The sequence below is a fragment of the Balaenoptera ricei genome, chromosome 12, assembly GCF_028023285.1.
Source record: "Balaenoptera ricei isolate mBalRic1 chromosome 12, mBalRic1.hap2, whole genome shotgun sequence".
Taxonomy (NCBI): domain Eukaryota; kingdom Metazoa; phylum Chordata; class Mammalia; order Artiodactyla; family Balaenopteridae; genus Balaenoptera; species Balaenoptera ricei.
The window spans coordinates 66,346,321-66,367,365 of record NC_082650.1 but is presented as its reverse complement, the minus strand read 5'-3'; the positions used below and the strand labels follow the sequence as shown (position 1 = coordinate 66,367,365).

Here is a 21,045-nt window from a genome sequence, read left to right as displayed (position 1 = left end):
TTGTTTATCAAAAAGGAGGTTTAGTATTTTTTAAAAAAACAGGGCAAAGGCTGTCTATAAGACTTCTCAGTAGATGTAGAAAACTAAAGGAGAGAACAACAGCCTCAAAAACCCGTTGCCCAAACTCATTAACATGAGGCCCTCAGCAGTGGGGAACTTTCAGGCAAATCTTTCCTCTCTGTTAAAATTGAGAATAACAATAGATTACTAGTAAACTTTGCATCCTCGTGTTTATGGACAAAACACATTTTACCGTATAACTTAGGCAAATGTCTTGACTCAAACAACATGCTTCGATCTAGTATCATGTCTGAGAATGAATATGAGGTTGCCAGTCAGCACTAATGACTCTCTGCTATTTAATTCACTTTATAAATCTCCACTCTGGAGCCTCGGAGTTTGCAACCTAATTACATATTGGAAGTCATAGCCAAATTTCCTGCGTCAAACTTTGATCTGTCTCTGTTCAGCTCCTTGCATTTCTGAGGTCAAACTCCTGAAGAGATGAGTGCATTGAACTAAGTAGGTTGATTAGGCCTAAATAATTTAATCTTAATTTCCTGCTGTCATAGGGAGTTAGCCATTAAAGCAAATGGGTGAGTCTGGTTTTCAGTTGACTTCTGTGGAAATACATACCTGTAGATGAGATTCCTCATCTATAGACCCAACTGGGAACTCAAAGTTTACATGCGTTTGCTTTCATCTTTTAGCCACCCTTGATTCCCAACTATGGAATATTAAATAGAGTCCCAATGTGTGTGCAGGAAAATTTATTTTAGAATTGAATGCCATATGGGGAGCAAGGAGAAAGAAAAAAATTCTTAGAAGGGTGCTGTAGCATTCTGTGGCACAGCTCACGGTGGTGTGAAAGGAGTACCATATGCCATATGCCGACTGTTAACTGTTAATTAATGTGTAACAGGAAAGAAAAGTCACCCCTGTCACTCAATAATATGGATCTGAAATTTGTGCAGTGCTCTTTCTGTTAAGTAACCAATTTACTTTTGGGAAATGAAAAGTAGGATTGATCATTATACTAAACCTAAATCTTTAAATTATCATAGTCTTCGTGGTGTATCTCACTCTTCAGGCTTATTTTCAGAAATAAAAGCATGACAACTCAAGTTTTCACCAAAATGGCCCTCTCTGAACTAAATAAACCAGTGACTAGAATATAATACCTTTTTTGTCTCCTTAGTTGAGCTTTCTCGGGATAGTTTTGCTTTGTTTTTGTGTTTTCTTTCTTTCTCAGTGAGTGACTTTGGACCTAAAGTCTGGCTGTAAACTATCTGAAATTCTCATCAACTGAGCCGTCTGATGCAGCAGGCACCATACACGTTCGCATCTGATAGACCTCATTGAGTGTGCTCTGTTTCTATTTCCATACATCAGATATGCGTGAAAGTGCATTTTCTTAGCTTGTTTTTATTGCTAATTTTCCTTATGGGACAATGCTGTAAAATGCCATAGAAATGTCATCAGGCAATATAAACACATAGCAATCAGACTGTAATTAAATTTATCAGACTTCTTTGGAATCTAGCTAATGGATAGCATTTACTTCTTTCCTTTAGTTCCAATTCAGTTCTACATTATATAATTTTATACACAAGTAAACTGTCAGGTAAGATCAGTCAAATTTAAAATGTCTGTTCCAATCTTAGTGTAGATTTAGCTCTTTCCTCTTATTCCATTTGCATGGCACATTTGAGCGTTTTAAATTTTGTTAAAAGCGAGAATCATGATAGACACTCAGTCCTTCCTTTACTGTTTTCCAGTAAAGAAGTAATTTTCCAGTGTACAGAAGACTTTTAGAGCAAGAGAATACTTTCTGTGGTCTGTAATGGAAAGTCTTGAACTCATGCTTGTTATTTTGTTTCCACTTGCTGTCTTTAGCACAGATGATCTTAAATCTTGTCTTTAGACCTCTTCAAGGTCGTTCATGTGGCCTCCTGTCTGAAATCTTCCTTTCTGTTTACCAAGTTGGGATATAACTTTTTTTTTTTTTTTTTTTGCAAAAGTTAAACTATTGTTTTATTGACTGTGAGTTGAGGAAGTTTATATTTTCCTCTTTTTTCTTTTTTCTTTCTGAGGACAACAATTGATCAGAGAAGCACAAAATGATGTTCTAGTTCTTTTTGTCTTGAATTGTCCAAATGGGCAATTTCTGTAATCTTGGACTTTTGGCTCACTGTACTATTGATTGCTTCAAAATGACTGTTGGATAGGAGTTGCAACCTAGGTCAGTGCAGAACTCTTTCTTAACCTGAATTTAGCAATCTTGTTTTGAGTTTGGCTGTGGAATTGAAAGACATCTCTGGCCTCCCTGAGAAAGTATGGCTTACGAATGGTTCGTTTGTTCTAGCAAAGGGAGATAGTATTTTTACGAACTTATAACATAGCAAAGTTAAAGGTGTTGAATTGGAAATGATTCTAGCAACACTATATGTTATAATGCTAAGCTGTATTACTGAAAAGAAACCAGCAGACCCAAATTTCTTCTCATTTTTTTATATTTATAAATTCTTTTATGTGACTGAGTTACTGTGGCTTTTGCTATTTATGCTCATTCAGTTTCTAAACGTCTGGAACTTGGAATGGGGCTGATGAGTCACATTAAACAGCCTCATACTCTGGGACAGCAAAGATTAAATGACACACGTAATTGCACTCATTTCACCAGGAAGCCTTATTTCCAAGGGCTCTGCCAGTTGTCAGGTGCGCTATATTACAGTCCCACGTGGCATGTGACATCTTTGCTGCTTGCTGCATCTGGTTGGAGCCCTCTAGTAAACGCGGGTAGTTAAGCTGGTGAAAGGGTCCGGGTGTAGGACAATGACGCCCATGTTAATGATGGTGAAGCATTTGAAAAATAACCCTAGAGAATACTTCACATCTGATTAGACAGGACAACACTTTTTCGTATTAAAATGAACGCAGTCATATTCCACAGTTGCATTAATTGATTTATTTTAAGAAATATGAGTATTGGTCATTTTTCCAAAAGATTCTTCTTAAAGTAATTGCTAAACCTAAAGGAATCTGCTAATTTAACAAAATTTCAATGTAAATATTTCTGGGAAGACTTACTAAGAGCTGGGTTAATGATCTACTGGACTTAAATCACTGGCACTTTACTAAAGATTTCTTAATTCACATTTCCTCCTTCCTCTCACTGATGAGAAAATGCTCAACTATATGCAAATGGTCACTAAAACCTCACAGGGGTTCCCTTCCACTTTTTCTCAAATTAAAACTATAGCTACTGTTTTTATAAATAAAATAAAACACAAATATAGTAGAGTATGGAAGATATGAATTTATTTCTTCTCTCATAATATATTTATATATTATATACTATATTATATTATTTTAAATAGTTAATAATAATAAACTATGTTATTCTATTCAGAGGAATCTCTGTCATCTCAACACAGTGTACATTATTAGAGTACTTAATGAAAAGAAATTCATGTACATGGTCGACTGATCAAAAGACTACCATTTCTAGTCCATTTTTTCTACTATGCTTTCACGTAACTTGGGAAAACAATCAGATCAGGTGGAGAATGAAAATAAAAATGAGATTTGTATTGTTTTGAGGAAAGATTTTGGGGTAAGTAAAGGGTTGTTGGCAGCCAGATGTTTTCCATTGTCATCAAGGAGTGAACAAGAAGAAAAGGTTTAAGTTACAATGGGAGGAATTAAAGCTAAATAGTATAACACAACCACAAAAGTAGTAAAACACAAGGACCAGCAACCGGAGGAAATCTTGTAATTTTATTTTTTTTCCTGAAAACAAAAAAACTATCTTTCTCTTTCTCGCTCTCTTTTTGGCTTTAATGTTCATATCGATAGATGCTATCGGACACCAAACATATTAATATAACTTTTAACCAACTATATGATGGAATTGATGGAAATCAAACAATTTATTAGTGATATGGGGTAAAATATAATGCCCTTTAAAGGGACGGTTCTACTTTGATACGCCACCTTTTATCATGAAGGCAGAAAATTGAGTTTTAATGAAAATTATTTTCAATGCTCCATTAAAGGGCAATGACATATTCAAGAAGTTTTAAAATGTATAAACAAAAATATATACTCCATATTAATTATTATTAAAACTCTACATTTAAATTTAATCCATTGCAAAAGTGTTAGAATAGTTAAAATCAAAATGTCCTAGTAATTTAAATGAGCATTGTGCTAGCACACCCCAAAATATAAGCTAGTCTGGTTTCAGAGGCTGTCATATACAGATGTGTTTTGTAATACAGAGATGAGTTTCTCACAAACACATTATTATAAGTTGTTATAATATCTGTGTACTTTTTAATGTTACAATGTTTTTATGATGGGTTTAATCAAGCTATAAAATAATCTATAACCACAATATGTAACATTTATTGGTCTTTCCTTTGCCTCTTTATCCCAACTTCTTCCCTTCCTCCCCTCTTTCAAATTGAACAAATGTCGGTAATAGTTTGGGTTTCTCACTACACTAGATGCTGAGAATACAGAGATAATAAAAGTCAGTTTAATCTCCAAACCTTCACAGTCTGGTGGAGGACACATGCAAATGAACTATGAGAATGCAGTAAGGTATGTGCTATGATATGAAATTCAGAAGTCTAGACTGTCTTGGATTCTGCAGAAAAGGAAGTAGCACTTACTAGGGATATCTGTGAAGTAGGGAACATGAATCTCTAATTAGAAACAAGATTGTGAGTATGGATTTACAGGCAGTAGAATATTCTCTGTGATTAGGTTAGAAGCTGCCCTAGCTCGTCTTCCCTGGAACCAAGTCCCCGGAGAAGGGAAGGGAACCCAGTGGAACAAAGGTAGGCTCGAGAGGAGATGAAGGCTTAGGTGTAACCTCTGTAAGTCTCTTAGGGAAGAAGTCATGGGAAAGTCCCATGACTTTCCACTCTATAAACCTCCAGTAGCAGTCATTTTTATTGTGGCATAAAAATGGAAATATTCTTCCTTCAGTCTCCCTTTTTGGTTACATAAGTAGTGTAGGTTCACTATGAAAATAACACTTTAGCAATCAGATTAAGTCAAAAGGGGGAATAAAAGCTCAATGTTCCACAACGCTGTAGCACATCTTAATTTAAGCTTAAGAAACCAGTCCATTTTTGTCTTCCTGAGTCCCTATAGGTTTGTCTGGGTGGTTTTGACCAGAGTTTCATTTGTCCTTGGGCCACTACTAGACAGAAAGTTGTTTCATAGCCTCTCTCTGTCCTCTTGTACCTGAAGAAAGCACACAAACCTCATAAGGCTTTCTAAGAGATTTTGCTGCTGGCAACAATGGGCAAGAGAAACATCAAATGCAAAGGGAAAGTTTAAAACTGTCGAGAAATCTAACTTTGCAAAACTGGTTCTGCTCTTCTAACTTGCTGTATGACTTTGGGCATAGTATTCATTTAATCATGTATTTAAAAAAACAACAAAAAAGATTTGACCAGATAATATAAAACAGTACTTCCAAGCTCATTATTTTATTCATTGGAATATGAATAAATTAAGTCCCAAATTTTATTTATTAAAAAAAAAGGAAACAACTTTTATTGAGCCCCTAACCTGGCTCCTCTGAGAAGCTTTTACGACCAGGATTTAGTGCTCTTGTGTTCTTCTCCAGGACGTGGCAAAATTTGGTGATATTCGTCATTCCATTTGTTGACAAGTTTATGTAGTTTCTCTAGCTGGCTGGATGAATACCTGTATTGTTTTTTTGTGTGTCCAGACTGGAGATGTATTCTGAGGAAAGTGTCTTTGCAAAAAGAGGAAACCCATTTTTTTTTCTGTTAATCGTATAGGAGCATCTTTACTCCCTAAGGCCACCAAATATGCTCTATGATCCAAGAAGGTTAGCTACTCTCTAGCCCTTCCTTCCCTGATACCTTCCTTCTTTTACTTGGAACCTTTCAGAGGAAAAAGAAAACACAATAAGACAAAGTCCTACAAAGTGCTAAGGATGAGTCAGTAAATATATAAGGACCAAAGTCAGTGATATAGAAAAAGGAAGGAAGGAAAGACTCAACCTCTAGCAGTGGAGAAAAATAGAGTGTCTCCGGTCAGGTAAATCATATACAAAGTAGAGAAAGTGAGAGTTAAGACCTGCCTGTCATGTGTAATCATATGCTATTTAGAAGCCTCATTTTCAAGAGTTATACAATGAAAATAAAAGCACAGCAAATGGATACTATTTCATAGTTGTCATACACTTTTTATTCTGCTTTGAAATTATAGAAAGATAGGACTATTTTATATTCTACAGATAAGGAATCCTAGACGACTCTCAGAGACTGGTTCCCCCTGCTGAGGAATGTACTCGTTTCACAACTGGATGACACAGGTCCACTGCCGGCCACTTGGCAGAGCTTCTATTCTCTTAGCAGAATCAGTAACTCCCCGTCAATGAAGGTCACCAAATGATTTCTCAACTAAAATATTTTTCCATGAGCTTGCCTGAAATATTAACCTAGACACTATTTTGTCATAATTATTTTGTTGTAAGTAGAAGGGCAACATGATTTATTAAATGATCAGAGACTCAAATCCCAGTTTTAACATTTACTGTCTCTGATATTACAGAAAAAGTTACTCTACCTATCTGAGCCTTGGTTTCTTCACTGTAAGACAGAAATAATAAAATACATACCTTCAAAGATTATTTTGAAGATTACATTTAATATAAATAAAATCCTTAACACAGCATCTGGCAATAAATATTGTGTAGTATTATTTATCTACCTTCCAGTATGTTGCATTGTTATTCTGTTTACATTTTAAGATGCAAAAGTTAGCTGCCAACGTTTAAAAATATATATTATCCATTAACTTCTTTTTCTTTTCTTTTTTAAAATATCTTTGTTGGAGTATAATTGCTTTACAATGTTGTGTTAGTTTCTGTTGTACAACAAAGTGAATCAGTATATGTATACATATATTCCCATATCCCCTCCCTCTTGCATCTCCCTCCCACCCTCCCTATCCCACCCCTCTAGGTGGTCACAAAGCACCGAGCTGATCTCCCTGTGCTATGCAGCAGCTTCCCACTAGCCATCCATTTTACATTTGGTAGTCTATATATGTCCATGTCACTCTCTCACTTCATCCCAGCTTCCCCTTCTCCCGCTGTGTCCTCAAGTCTGTTCTCTACGTGTGTGTCTTTATTCCTGCCCTGCCACTAGTTTCATCAGTACCATTTTTTCAGATTCCATATATGTGTGTTAGCATAAGGTATTTGTTTTTCTCTTTCTGACTTACTTCACTCTGTATGACAGACTCTAAGTCCATCCACCTCATTACAAATAACTCAGTTTCGTTCCTTTTTATGGCTGAGTAATATTCCACTGTATATATATGTGCCACATCATATCCATTAACTTCTTATCCTAAATGTGTCCATGAAATTACTTATCTAAAGGCTTGTATCTAATCTACAGGCCCTGAAATTACAGGATACCCAAACTTTAACCCTTGACGTAGAGAAGGATGCTAGACAAATTGAGGGAAAGTATCTACGGTGAAATTCAGATCTGGTGACATTCCGCAGTGGAGAAGTACCCAGGGGTTGATTCAAGAATGTTGATTTTAGAAGCGATGAAATAGTGGAGATGGGGTGAAATCGAGGTCAAGGCTTCCTGATATTCCATTTGAGTTAAATCTCACCATGCAAAGTGATCTCAGAGTTTCCTTAATAACTATGACAGTGAGTACAAAAACACCTTCCAGGAGAATCAAGAGCTAAGGTAACAACTCTCACCTTTGTGGGAGAGAAAACAAGCAGTGAGTGAAAAACTGATGGAAGGACAAAGTGAGCAGGGACGAGCCTTTAAAATACCATAAGCTGGATGTGAAATGAAAATTTAGCAAAATGAATCATCTTGCATCTTAAAGTTATATCGTGAGTATTGCTCGCAGCACAGTCTCTTAGAAAGCCTCATGAGGGTTGTGTGCTTTCCTCCCAAGAGGACAGAGGGAGGGTAGGAAACAACTTTCTGTCTAGCAGGGGCCTCAGGACAAATGAAACTCTGGTCACAACCATCAAGAAAAAACATTTGTAGGGACTCAGGAAGTCAAAAGCGTAATGCTACAGCCTCAAATGGCCTCACATCCCATGGTGTGTGAGGAGAGAGAGAGAAGGAGAGATTTCTGGTGTTTGTTCTTATAAGGGCACTCATTCTGTTGGATAAGGGCCCCACCTTTATGACTTCTTTTAACCTTAATTAACTTCCTTAGAGACCCCATCTCCAAATACAGGCACACTGGGGGTTACAGCATCAACATGAATTTGGGGTAAACACTAACATTCAGTCATTTACTTATAACATTAGCTTATGAGTAACTATATTCATTTGGTTTCCCCTGTAAGCAGAGTCTGAGATTAAGACCTAGGAGATTTCCTCGGAAGGCAAAGACTGAGACACGATTTGCGAGATGAGCTCAGGAAGCAGGAGTGAGAGAGTGGGTAGAGCAAGCAGGAAAAGTCAATGAAAGAGTACATTAAGATGCTCCCTTGGGCAAAGATCTCCTTTCAACCAAGATATCAAAACACCCCACAGACTATTCCAGAATTTTTAATCTGAAAGATGGGAGACTGAAACATTTATCCATTCTTATCATTGGTTGAAGGATCAACCTAGGGAAGCTAATACACTAGTGCTCTGGCCAGGCAAGCTCGCTCCAAGTAGAGAAGGTGTAGGGACAGAATGAAGGAAGATGTGCCATCTGAGGGTAGGCTGGATGCTGGCAGCCAGCACAGGGGGGCTAGAACTGCCACCTGTGCTGCAGCTGATGTCAGAGGTGGGCCAAGAACATGTAACACGAGCACCAGAGGCATCTGTGTAATATTTATCTTTGTTTCAATACAAGCAGGCAAAAAGTAAATTGGTTTGTAAAAAGCTACATCTTAGCTCCATTTAAGAAGTACAGTTACTAATCATATTGCATTTCAAAATCAGAAGAATGGATGTGAGGTGGTGGTAGTATAGAAAAGGGAAGAATGGATATGGGTTTCAGTTACCTATTACTGCCTACTAGTTTAAACCAACAACTATTTAATTAATTCTCATGATTCTCCAGTGCTGGACTCGGCTAAATGGTGTTCTGCCTCCCCTGATGCTCACGAGAGCTTCAGTTTGCTGAGGGTTGATGGAGCTGCAGTGATCCAAGATGGCTCTCCCTACTGGCTGTCAGTTGGAAGCTGCTTTGGAGCTGTTGACCAGAACACACTTGCATAGCCACTCCCTGTGTCTTGGGTTCCACGTTGCATGGAATCTGGGTTTCAAAGAAAGTATCTTAAAAGAGAAAACTCTGAAGCTGCTAGACTTTCATAATGCTTGCTTACACTCAGAAGTCTTTGAATGGTACTTCCTTTGCATTGTATTGTTCAAAACAGTCACAGGACCAGCCAGGATGCAAGGGGAAGAACATATCTCCTCCTTTGATGGGAGAAGTGGCATGCTTGTGCAAAGTAGAATATGATTATTTGCAAGCATCTCTGTGCCCTGGCTACTACAGCAGGATAACAGGGCTTGTGGACATTTCATGGGAATTAATTCTTCAACGATTCTTTCCCAAGGTTCTACTTTTTGGTTAATGCTGTGCTTAACTATCTATTCATAGTAGGGGTTTTAGATGAGGACCAAAACACTTTCCTACACTGATTGAGGACAATGGGGAGTATTCCCAAAATTTTTCTCAAAATGTAGTATTAAAACTTACATTAGGGTCCTCTGGTATGATTTTTAAATAATATGAACGCTTGGGCACAACGTACCTGATGTGTCATGGTCTTTAGGTCATGCTCAAGAAACCGGCATTTTAAATGAGGCACACAGGTATCTATGATAAAAAAAAATATATATTGCTAGAAAGATACAATTCTATGTCTTTGGTCTAAAATAAGGGAGGGCCACTAGGGACTGGCGGCTGTTCTGTACATTAAAAGCTTGAATAGATATTTCAGGTAGCATGTATTGAGTAGCATGAATGGAGTTCTAGAAACTAGACAGAATGGTGCTTTCCTGGAAGTAAGTCCATCAACCTAGAGAACAATTAGGAGAAAAGGAGATCTGACGAGACTAGATGAATCAATCTAAAGTCTAGAAGTGGACGGATTGTGAAAGCTTTGAATATCGTACTAAGTAGTGAGCTTTATCTTGAAGGTAAAGCATGATCCTTACAAGGTTTTAACAGGAGGTGTCATACTCAGAAGTATGATTTAGAAAGGTTATTGTGTCTACAGCTTAGGTAATGGATTAGAGACACAGGGATAGGGTAAGAGGGAACAGAAGTAAAGAAAATGAGAATGGATAATGGCACAAACTCAGGTAGTGATCTATGTGGGTGAAGTAATTAAGCCATTAGAGTTGCTTACATGGGAATACATCCACTTTCTTGTAGAATGTTTTGCACTTCCACTAATGGTCCTACAAGGGCATCCATCCAATCCTGAAACACAGGTGAATATATATAATACTAGCTCACCTACAATTTTAAAAAGATTCTCTGTGTTGCCAGGTTTTATGAAAAACTGTACAATTAGGTGCACAGGCATCAGACACATTTCTAAGGAGACAACTTTTTCTCTCTACTGCACATCCAAAGTAACATCAGGTGTCAGTGTTCTGGGAAGGATACAAAGCCTAACTTTTCAGCTGATTTTATAGATGGGCCTAGCCACACCCTATTCGTTTCACTTTGTTTTTCCTATTCTCTATATGGAACTTTATGAGGTATAACCATAAAGTAATGGTTTTTTTATGTGCCTCGTAAACTAACTCTGGAGGCAATTTCAAGAGATTCAACAGTTCTGAGCTGTGGCAGCTCTGTTAAAACGGAGGAGAACCGCCTCAGATGATTATTTGAAAAGGGCAACACCCATTAGAACGTGTTTCTCTGGCAAATTGATTTTAAAAACATCCTTTTTCTTATCTTGACCCCTGCCTACCCGCTGATTTCACTAAGCATTCCATGATAGTTTATTAACTACTTTATGGTTATGCCTTACTTTAAAGAAAAAGTTAGAGTTATATTAGGGAACCTGTTTCTTCCCTTTCAGGGAAAGTCAACTAGGTTTCTGTCTGGAGGGCTTTTGACAACCTCTGTATCCCTGATGGACACATAGCAGGCCTGTGACTCATTTGCTCACCCAGGAGAAAAGAATGCAGGGGAAGCAAGCACACTGGGCCTCAAAATGCTAAAGGCAAAAAGCAAGATCTGAGCAAATCTTGGAACAGTCTCAGGAACATGAAATATATGCTGACTCCAAATGCGCATTTCCATTTTTTAAAAATGAGGCAGCCCTGATCCTTGAAGAAGAAAGTTAAGGAAATCAACTTTTATTGAATCATGGAGGGGCTATCCACAAAGGTAATAAATCTGAGCATAGCTCTAAGCCTTTGCTGCCCCTTATCCTACAAACAAACACAAAACAATGGAAATGTTCGCTCCTCCTCCTGGCCTAAGAAACCCCTAGTCACTCTCTAAACTGTCATTCTCTCACACACCCAAGAGAGGTTGCAAGCACTAACGACATCATTATTCTGTCTCCTTCCAAATGCCTTATGGTCCTGCTTTCATCAAGCAAGTCCTAACTCCCAACAGGAATTGTACATTCCCAAACCAAACTTCAAGATTCACAAGCAACTTTGATATTACAGAAAGATGGCAGCCAGATTCTTCTCTCAAAAAGTATTTTCTACAAAAGTTATCAGGTTCCAATCCTTGTTATTGTGAGCTCCAAAGGAAGCTTCTGAATTTTACCCTGCAATTCTGGTCTTAAATACTACTCCTGTCTCCTGTAGATGAGAACACAGCATCTGTGCTCTGTAAAGGTACTGTTTCTTCTGGAGTCTGTGGGTGTACACTAGAACTAATGCAGACACCCTCTCATGACAGTTTTAGGTGCCTAAAAACATGCAACCATCCATAACCTTCTTCTATGCACCTGGTAGAATTGAGCTTGGCACTAGAGAGTTATTGACAGTAATTGTAATGAATTATGTATAGACCGAAATGAGTGTCGTCAAGAATCAGAATTTTTAAAAGCAAAAGTGGATATATGCCAATGTCAATGTATATACATTGGGTAGAGATAAGCTAGTACAGAAGTATAAATGAAAGATGGTTTAAGACTTGCCAGTAAGTGAGACTTTTGTTCAAAACTCTCTTTTACTTTTTTATGATAAAATGAGATATTTATACGATAAAATGAGATTTTTTCCATGCTGGGGAGATATGAGGAAGTAGACGTGAGTAGAGCTAATAGTCTGTTTGCAATGGAGTAATTTAAATATTCTTTTTTTTTTAACATCTTTATTGGCGTATAATTGCTTTACAATGGTGTGTTAGCTTTTGCTGTATAACAAAGTGAATCAGCTATACATATGCATACATCCCCATATCTCCTCCCTCTTGTGTCTCCCCCCCACCCTCCCTATCCCACCCCTCCAGGTGGCCACAAAGCACCGAGCTGATCTCCCTGTGTAAATATTTTACTTCTTAAACATACATTCTAATTTTTATGAGTCTGCATTTATTTCTTAGTATAAAAACTATGTTTCCTGTCTACTTATAAGTTTAAGCTTAGATTCATACAGAGCATAAAATATAAATGTAGCAGACACATATACTTCTTATTCCCCAATTTCTCTGAGAGAAAATCTAGAGAAGTGCTTTGAAATGCAAACATTACGTAAGTACAAGGCAGATTTTTTTTTTTTCAAGAACTGGAAGAAATAGTCAAAATGAAGGATCTTGTAAGATCAGCTAGGCAATGGTTCCAGGGTATGTTTATGGGACAAAGGATACCAGTCTGTATGTTTTCAAATGGTAATTCTATTGCCAAAAAAGGGTATTTCAATGGCACACTTTGTTATCAAAAATGTATTATTCAAGAAGTCAACATAGAAATGTGTTCCATGATTGGGCTTCTCCTTTCCCACCTCACTTTGGGGACTAAGCTAAAGCTACTTAGAGAGTCTAACTCCCTGCGATGTGGTTCTCCCAGCCAGTGGGTTTTAACACACGTGGAGAGGCTGTATGGCCAGTGTCTCTGTATGGCCAGAGAGCTTGGAGTCTGATGCCAGACTTCTCAGGTTTGAACTTGACTCTGGCACTTAGTAGTCCTAAGAGAAAGGGAAGTTCCTTAACCTTTCTGTGTCTCAGTTTTTTCAACTGAGGGTAATAATGGAATCTACCTTGCAAGGTTGTTATAAGGAACAAACCACTTAATATAAGTTAAGTACTTAAACTCTGAGTAACACTTAGGAAAGTATTTGCACACCTATACACACCTACTCATGCGCATATATACATACATATACATGTATACACATACATACACAGATGTCTGTGAGCCAGTGTGATGCTGCTAGTGACAAAGTTTCTGTATCTACAGAGGGCACTTTATGTATCTGATATCTAAAAAAGTGGCCTAACAAAGAAATATGTATTCTTGAGAATACCTGGAAAATACAGAATACATCTAAGGTAGTACCATTTCCCCTTGTTTGCTCTTAGTTACTATTATGCTGGTCCTGTGTCAAGGAGAGCCACATTTTATCACTATTCCAGGCTGAAATTTTTCAAAGCAGCTTTATTCCCTACAACTTTCTAACCTAGGTATCCCTGTTCCTAGATAATTGGAAAAGTATAGGCTACATTTCAGATGATGGATATAATTTTGCCTTCTTAATGAGTCACTTTTGGAATCATTAAGACATTTAGAAATGAAGATGATGATATTTTATCAGACAAATATTAATCATTGTCTTGTACGTACAGATTTTTATGAAAACCCATCTCACTACTTTCCATCACCCTTTTTTTACAAAGGTTCTACAAATATTTATTGAGGACCAGTTAAGATCCAATCACTCTGATGGATAATGAAAGTGCACAAATGAAAAACTTGGTCTCTTCCATCTCTGGGATGTAAAGAGACTAATAACATAGTGCGGTGATCCTCGAAGTATGACTGCGTTCCTTAGAGTACGGATCCCATGATGCCTGAGAAATAAAAGTCTCATCTCCACGTTAGTTAACGCACTAGAACGTATCCATTGGAAGATGATCAGTTGTACACTTGTAAACCTGAGTACTTCATAATAATTGACTCTATAGAGTATGTGATACCAATCAAAGTATTGATGTTAAAATACATTGTCAAATTTCTGCTTAGAGAATGTTGTAACTATTTATCCATAGAAGTTAACTATGATCAATTAATTTATATTCATATTAGTCTCCTAAAACATGCTTTCACGTGATGAATAGCAACTTACACTTAAAGCTTTGACTTTCAAGAGACAATGGTCACAAACATATCTTCACTCTCTTGCCACGTAAAGTATTAGATAGGAAAACAATTTTTGATCCTGAGATGTTTCTGTTTAATTTTAGATTATCTATTATGCAAACTCTCATTCTTCACCTTTTAAAATAACAGTTTCCTATAGGAAATCTCTTTCACTTTTTGAAAAGCTACTCTATGCACTTTGAAAAGCTACTGTGTATTTGGTACAAAACTGAAAATATACAAGAGGACAATTGCTAAGTTTCATTACCTTCCCTGCCCTCACAACTCAGTGACTCTGCAGAAAGGATCCCTATTACCACTTTCTTGTTCATCCTTTTAGAAATCATCTAGGAAATGAAGCACATACACACATAATTATTAAACATAGTTGATAGCATATTTTACATATGGTTCTACACTTTGCTTTTTCACAGAATGTAATGTGGACATCTGTCTCTAAGTTAGAGTAAGTTACAAGTGCCTCATTCGTTTCAAAGTTCGCACGGTGTGGACGACACACCCTTAGGGTGACCCTGGATAAATGATGCCTCTTGCAATCCACTGTGCTTGACCATAGGCAGAACTTGCTTCTAACCAATAGAATATGTCAACGTGATAGAATGACACTGCCTTGGTTAGGTTCCATTAGGTGGCAAAGGTGAAGGAATGGCACGCCCACTTCTCTTAGTATAAGATTCTGTCTTGGCAGGCTGAAGAGACAATGTCCCCTTTCAGGCTTTGAAGAAGTAAGTTGTGATTCTGTGAGAGGTTTGTGGAGCAGGGCAAATGGTTAGGACCTGAAGGTAGTCCTAGGAGCCGAGAGAAGTCCCTGACAACAGATAGCAAGGGAAAAGGGGCCTCACCATCGCAGCTGCATGAAACTTACTTCTGCCTACAATGCAAATGAGCAGATTCTTCCCCATCAAGCCTCCAGATACGGACACGGCTTTTGGGCCTCAGGATTCTTCTGGGAAAGAACTCTTCTATGGGAAGAGCTGGTAAACCATAAAGCCTGAGCCAAGTCTGAGTCCTAAGTCTCAGGGCTGCAAGAAAAGGACAAGAAAACAAACCAGCAAATCTGGTGAGCGATGTAGATAATGGCGGAGGCAAGGCACGTGTATGGGCATCGGGTATGTGGGAAATCTCTGTAATTTTCTCTCAGTTTTGTTGTAAACCTAAAATGATCTTTAAAAAAATATGAGTGTAAGTATGGGTATTGACTGGAAAGAGTCTTGAAGGAACTTTCTGAAAGATGGAAATTTTTATATCCCTGTGCTACAAGAAAACTCATTGAATTATACATTTAAGATCTAGGCATTTGTCTATATGTAATTTTATCCTTAAATCAATGATAAAAATAGGAAAGTAAAACAAAACAAAACAAAACAACAACAACAACAAAAAACCACAGCTTTGCAGACACTTGATTGTAGCCTGGTGACACCCTGAACAGAGAATCCAGCAAAGCCACACCTGGACTCCTGACACAAAGAAACTGTAAGATAAGAAATGTGCATTGTTTTAGGCCACTGATTTGGCATCGTATTTTTACAGCAATGGCTTTAATACATTTGGTGGATCATTGATTGCTTTATAGCTTTTTGAACCTTGAAGGCAAACAGAAAATTGAATTAATGAAACTCCCTGTTTTGTGGAATGCTATAACCATTGGTTCAAGATCCCTTTCCTTTTATACTTATTTGGTTGCTTCCTTTAACCCATAATCCTCACTCACATTCTTCTCTCACCAACAGGCAACCATTTAAATGAGTTTGATGTGGATCTATTTTTGTTAGATTATATTTCTGCCAATTGTGTACATGCATTTGAAATTTGCCTTAGATGTTCATGAGGTATAGTCTCATGTCATTGCTCCACGTAAACATGTTGTATATGATTCCTTTTCAAAGAGTTAAGAGTTAATATGAGCAGATCATGTTCAAAAAATAAATCAAAAACAAGGTCAGGGTTCAGGTTAAGAGGCAGAAAACAATAAGAGAGTGAGGTTGTGAGCTAAGGAGTTTTGCAGGAGTCAAACACCTGCTGTTTGGTCTTCAGTGTGAGGCTAGGATACAGGTCAATCTGCCTTGGAGTGGGAAATGATCCTTTTAAAACATGAAAGCTATTATTCCCTCAGTGGCTGTGGAATTTCCAGAAATGTCAAGTCGGACAAAATTTGGACATTGGTAAAACGAAAACTACAATACAGTAAGGAGGAGAGAAAAGTCAGGGCCAAGAATGAGCATGAATTGGGTGGCTACATGTAAATATCCCGCATATAAGGTTCTACTCTTTGTGCCTAGAAAGTGGACAGAGGGCGGACCCAAGGAAAGAGGATGGGATTTGGGTTTGAAAACATGCGATCAAGTCCCAGCTACCCTCTAAGAGGCCATGATGCTTTGGGGCATGTAATTGGATCTAAGCCTCATTTTCCTCAGAAGCAAAATTAGAGTTAACCAGAACACCTATTTTACGAGCTCATGTAAGAAATAACGTATAATTTTTCATGTATTTGCTAGTTACAGTCGTCTCTATTTGTTCTGACATTTCAAAAAATGTTATATCTTACATTAAAAATAACCGGTATATGAATCTACTGCTGTAGGGGAACAAAAGATTAATAAAACAGGGAGCACCTTTCCTAGGCTGTAACCAGTGGAAGGACTGAAATGTCCATGGATAGATAGTAGCAAAGTAAACGAGTTCATGTCCTTCTTATGAGGCTCTTTTAAAAGTCTAGTCCAGGCTTCCCTGGTGGCGCAGTGGTTGAGAATCTGCCTGCCAATGCAGGGGACACGGGTTCGAGCCCTGGTCTGGGAAGATCCCACATGCCGCGGAGCAACTGGGCCCGTGAGCCACAACTACTGAGCCTGCGCGTCTGGAGCCTGTGTTCCGCAATAAGAGAGGCCGCGATAGTGAGAGGCCCGCGCAACGCGATGAAGAGTGGCCCCCGCTCGCCGCAACTAGAGAAAGCCCTCGCACAGAAACGAAGACCCAGCACAGCCATAAATAAATAAATAAAACAAATACTTAAAAAAAAAAAAAAAAAGTCTAATCCAAAGATTTCTTGGTACCATTAAAGTTTTAAAAAGTGTTTCTTTTTCTTTTCTCCATTCAATTATTTATTCAACTGTAGGCTCATGTTTTTCTCAGACCTCAAAAGCTGCGCATATAAAATAAGGTCCCCTTTGCCATTACCTTCCCGATTTCCTTTTCCTTTTGGAAAGTTCATTCTTTTACGAGTTTCTTTTTCCCATATAATTTTTGGCAACCCCAGAGGAACACTACATTTTCCACAAATCTGTATTGGTGGTAGGTTTTCAGTTCTGCAAGATATTCTAGCAATAGTTCTAGAAATATTAAAGTTACCTCCGGTTTCATTATCTACTCTTGCAGGCAACCCTGTTTCTGCTTACTGATATGTTTCAAATGCAATCATACTTATTGCCCCCAGTGCAAATAAAATCGGGCTGTATTATTTTTTAAATTCAGTGATTGACTTAAAGTAAAAAATTACCGCCCAGAAAAGCAATCTGAAACCTGCTCTCAGGTATGGCTAAGATTAGCATTTATAGAGCTCATTCGTGGTCTGTCCCCCCCTGCCACCACTATGCTGCAGGTCTTTACCTAACAGTCCAGAAGGAGATACCTTTTGTTTTGGACCAAAAAATGTTCTCCATTATTTTACAGAACAGTGAAATTTTTTGGCAGAAGTATATATATTTGCCATACAATGAAGCAGAAAGCTGCTTATGCCTTCAGAGTAAGCACTCTTCTGGTCCCCAAATTTTTAGAAATATTAGGGTCCATTCTCAGAACACCACAGCACAATCACCATTAGTGAGAACCTACTGTTAGATCCTAGGATCATTATGTGTTCAAACTCCTCACATTAGACATTCTGAATCACCCCTCCTGCTCTTTAGGTGTTCGTATTTTACTTAGAAAGACAGACATGAGTATGGATGTAGGCGGGGCAGCATGTGACCTCTGGAACAGAGGCAGTTGTGCTCAGAGGAAAAACTAACCATTCTCGGGGTCTCAGGAATAAAATCGACCCCCCAAAGCTGTGCCTTTTGAAAGAAGTAAATTTATTTTAGCCAAGGGTAAAGAAGGCATCTCAAACCAAGGGAACATCTTGTGTAAAATTACAAAGTATATGTTGTAATTTGTGATCTGGGGAAAATGATAATTTGATGCAATATTGTGTTATGTGGAGAAAGTGGCTGCAGGGTCAAATAAGGGACAAAAACTGAAGGATCTTCCAAGTTACACTTAGGAGCTTGGGTTCTGAACTGTAGCTGTTGGGAAGATTGACCATAGTCAGCTTGAGGTCAGATATTACATGCTAACTAGCCTTTTTTCCCTGTAATCAATTACATAAGATGAGAATGAACCATAAAATTTTTATTTCTTATATTGATGATCATAGGTAAGGGAGGAAAGACAACTTTGGAGCTGTAAGAAATTGTATTCATTTCATTTTTTAAATTATTATAGAATATTTGAGACACTTATAGGAATATAAAAATACAATAGATGAAAAATATAAAAAAATATAATATTACAAACATAATATACTTTAAACCCCTGCTTTATTCCTCCTTGGTAACATTTTCTTCCATCCTCACCCTGAGGTTATGACTAATTTTACCAATTTAAAATGTGAACTGGGACTTCCCTGGTGGCGCAGTGGTTAAGAATCTGTCTGCCAATGCAGGGGACATGGGTTCGAGCCCTGGTCCGGGAAGATCCCACATGCCGCGGAGCAACTAAGATCGTGCGCCACAACTACTGAGCCTGCGCTCTAGAGCCCGCGAGCCACAACTACTGAAGCCCGCGCGCCTAGAGCCCGTGCTCCGCAACAAGAGAAGCCACCGCAATAAGACCACGCGCCACAATGAAGAGTAGCCCCCGCTCGCTGCAACTAGAGAAAGCCCGCGCGCAGCAATGAAGACCAACACAGCCATAAATAATAAAAATAAAATAAAATGTGAACTAACCTGAATTTGGTATTTTTTCTTCCAATATTTAATGACTCTTCCTCATATATACGTATATATACACAAATGTATACTAATATGTAGCTGCACACAAAAATAAATGCACAGGTAGATATATAATTGTGTGGATGGTTTTTAAAGTTTGAGCTGTACGTATACTTCTACAATGTTACTTGATTTTCTTCAATATTTTTGTGTGATTCATCCATTTGGTGGATACATGTAACATTATTTTATTCATTTTCATTGTTGTACAGTATGCCATGGTATGATTATTACATGTTATATATATTTTCTCCTATTGATGGAAATTTGTATGCTTCCAATTATTTCGTATCAGCAACAAAGCTGCTGTGAACATTTTGAACAGATTTCTTTGCACACGTGGGTGTATTTTTTTTTGCTACATCTTACCAAAATTTATGGATTATGTAGAGTGGGGTATTATTTTTATATCCAGTGCACTATAATGCTAGAACAAGAAGACCAATATTATTTCTTAAAATCGTGTACCTATGTGCATCCATGTCCACAAAGCCTAGAACAAAAAATTAAGAAATTGAACAAAGGCTTTTAAAGCTTCTAATAGATTATAATCAAACTTCAATTTCACTTCATTGAGTAAAACACGTCAAAAGTCCATTCTCCATATGTACCTGAAAGTCTATCTTTATATCAAGGTTACCTTTATTTATTTCCAGGATCATTACTTACAGTATTCTTAATCAGTCATTCCCTCATTCTATGTTTAATGAAGTCTAAAGACACTTAAATGTTTACTATTTCAGTGGTGATTGTTTAATTTATAAGACAAAGTCTCATCGCTCACATCAAAGTCATGCTAGTGAGGCTGTAAATTACACATTTTATGGTCTATAAAACTTAATATGATCCAGTTATCAGGGTGTTTATTATTAAAATATTTTTACAATATCTTTCTAGATATAACTAGACTTTAACTATTATGATGACCATCCAAAATATCTTCCCTGAAGAATAACAATTGCATGCTGACATTTTTTCTAAGTACTTTTATGAGAACAGGGGGAAATATCACAGGGATCTTCTTCAAATATCTACCATAGGAGATAATTTGACACATGCCACATTTTGGGAAGCATTAATCTTTTCTTTCGTATCCCAGAGGGAAAGAAGCTAATGGAAATATTGTGACTAACTTCATCCAAAATGCTCTAGTTTGATTTTTAGGCACCCACAGCTAAACCACAGGGAGTGAAGCGTACAATACAGGATTAACTAATTCAAATTCAACAGATATTTAATGAGCAACTTTTTTGTGCAACATTCTATTCTAGGAACCCAGGACACAAGATAATAAGATGAAATCTGGCCACACATGGCTTACATTCTAGAGTATTGCCTTTAATAGCATGATGTAGCCTTGGATAATATTCTAGAATTCTGCCTTATGAAGTATCTGATAGTTTTAGAAAATATATTTCTTCACATAAATAATGGCATATGTGAAGGTAAATATTTTTCAGAAATATTCTACAAAATGCATCTTCTGTCACTGCATTTAAAGTGTATTAATGGTTGATAAAAAATAAAAATACTGACAATATGTAAAATAATAGGTAACCCAGAAACCATAAATAGACATAGCAACAGATTTCATGACACCCAATTTTAAAATTCCAAAACTATATACAAGATATGTCAGACAGAAAATATGTTCCACAGAACTTTGTTGTAAAATGGTAT

At 37.4% G+C, this 21,045-nt stretch overlaps 1 long non-coding RNA gene across 2 annotated transcripts in view; it reads left to right on the top strand.

The window, feature by feature from the left end:
- LOC132376364 (uncharacterized) overlaps nucleotides 1-19,277 on the top strand; it is a 64,478-nt gene extending 45,201 nt beyond the window's left edge. For both annotated transcript variants that reach the window (XR_009506283.1, XR_009506282.1), the window contains exon 4: nucleotides 19,038-19,277. This is a non-coding gene — a long non-coding RNA (uncharacterized LOC132376364). The remainder of the gene's footprint in view (nucleotides 1-19,037) is intronic.
- The last annotated feature ends 1,768 nt before the right edge of the window (nucleotides 19,278-21,045 follow it).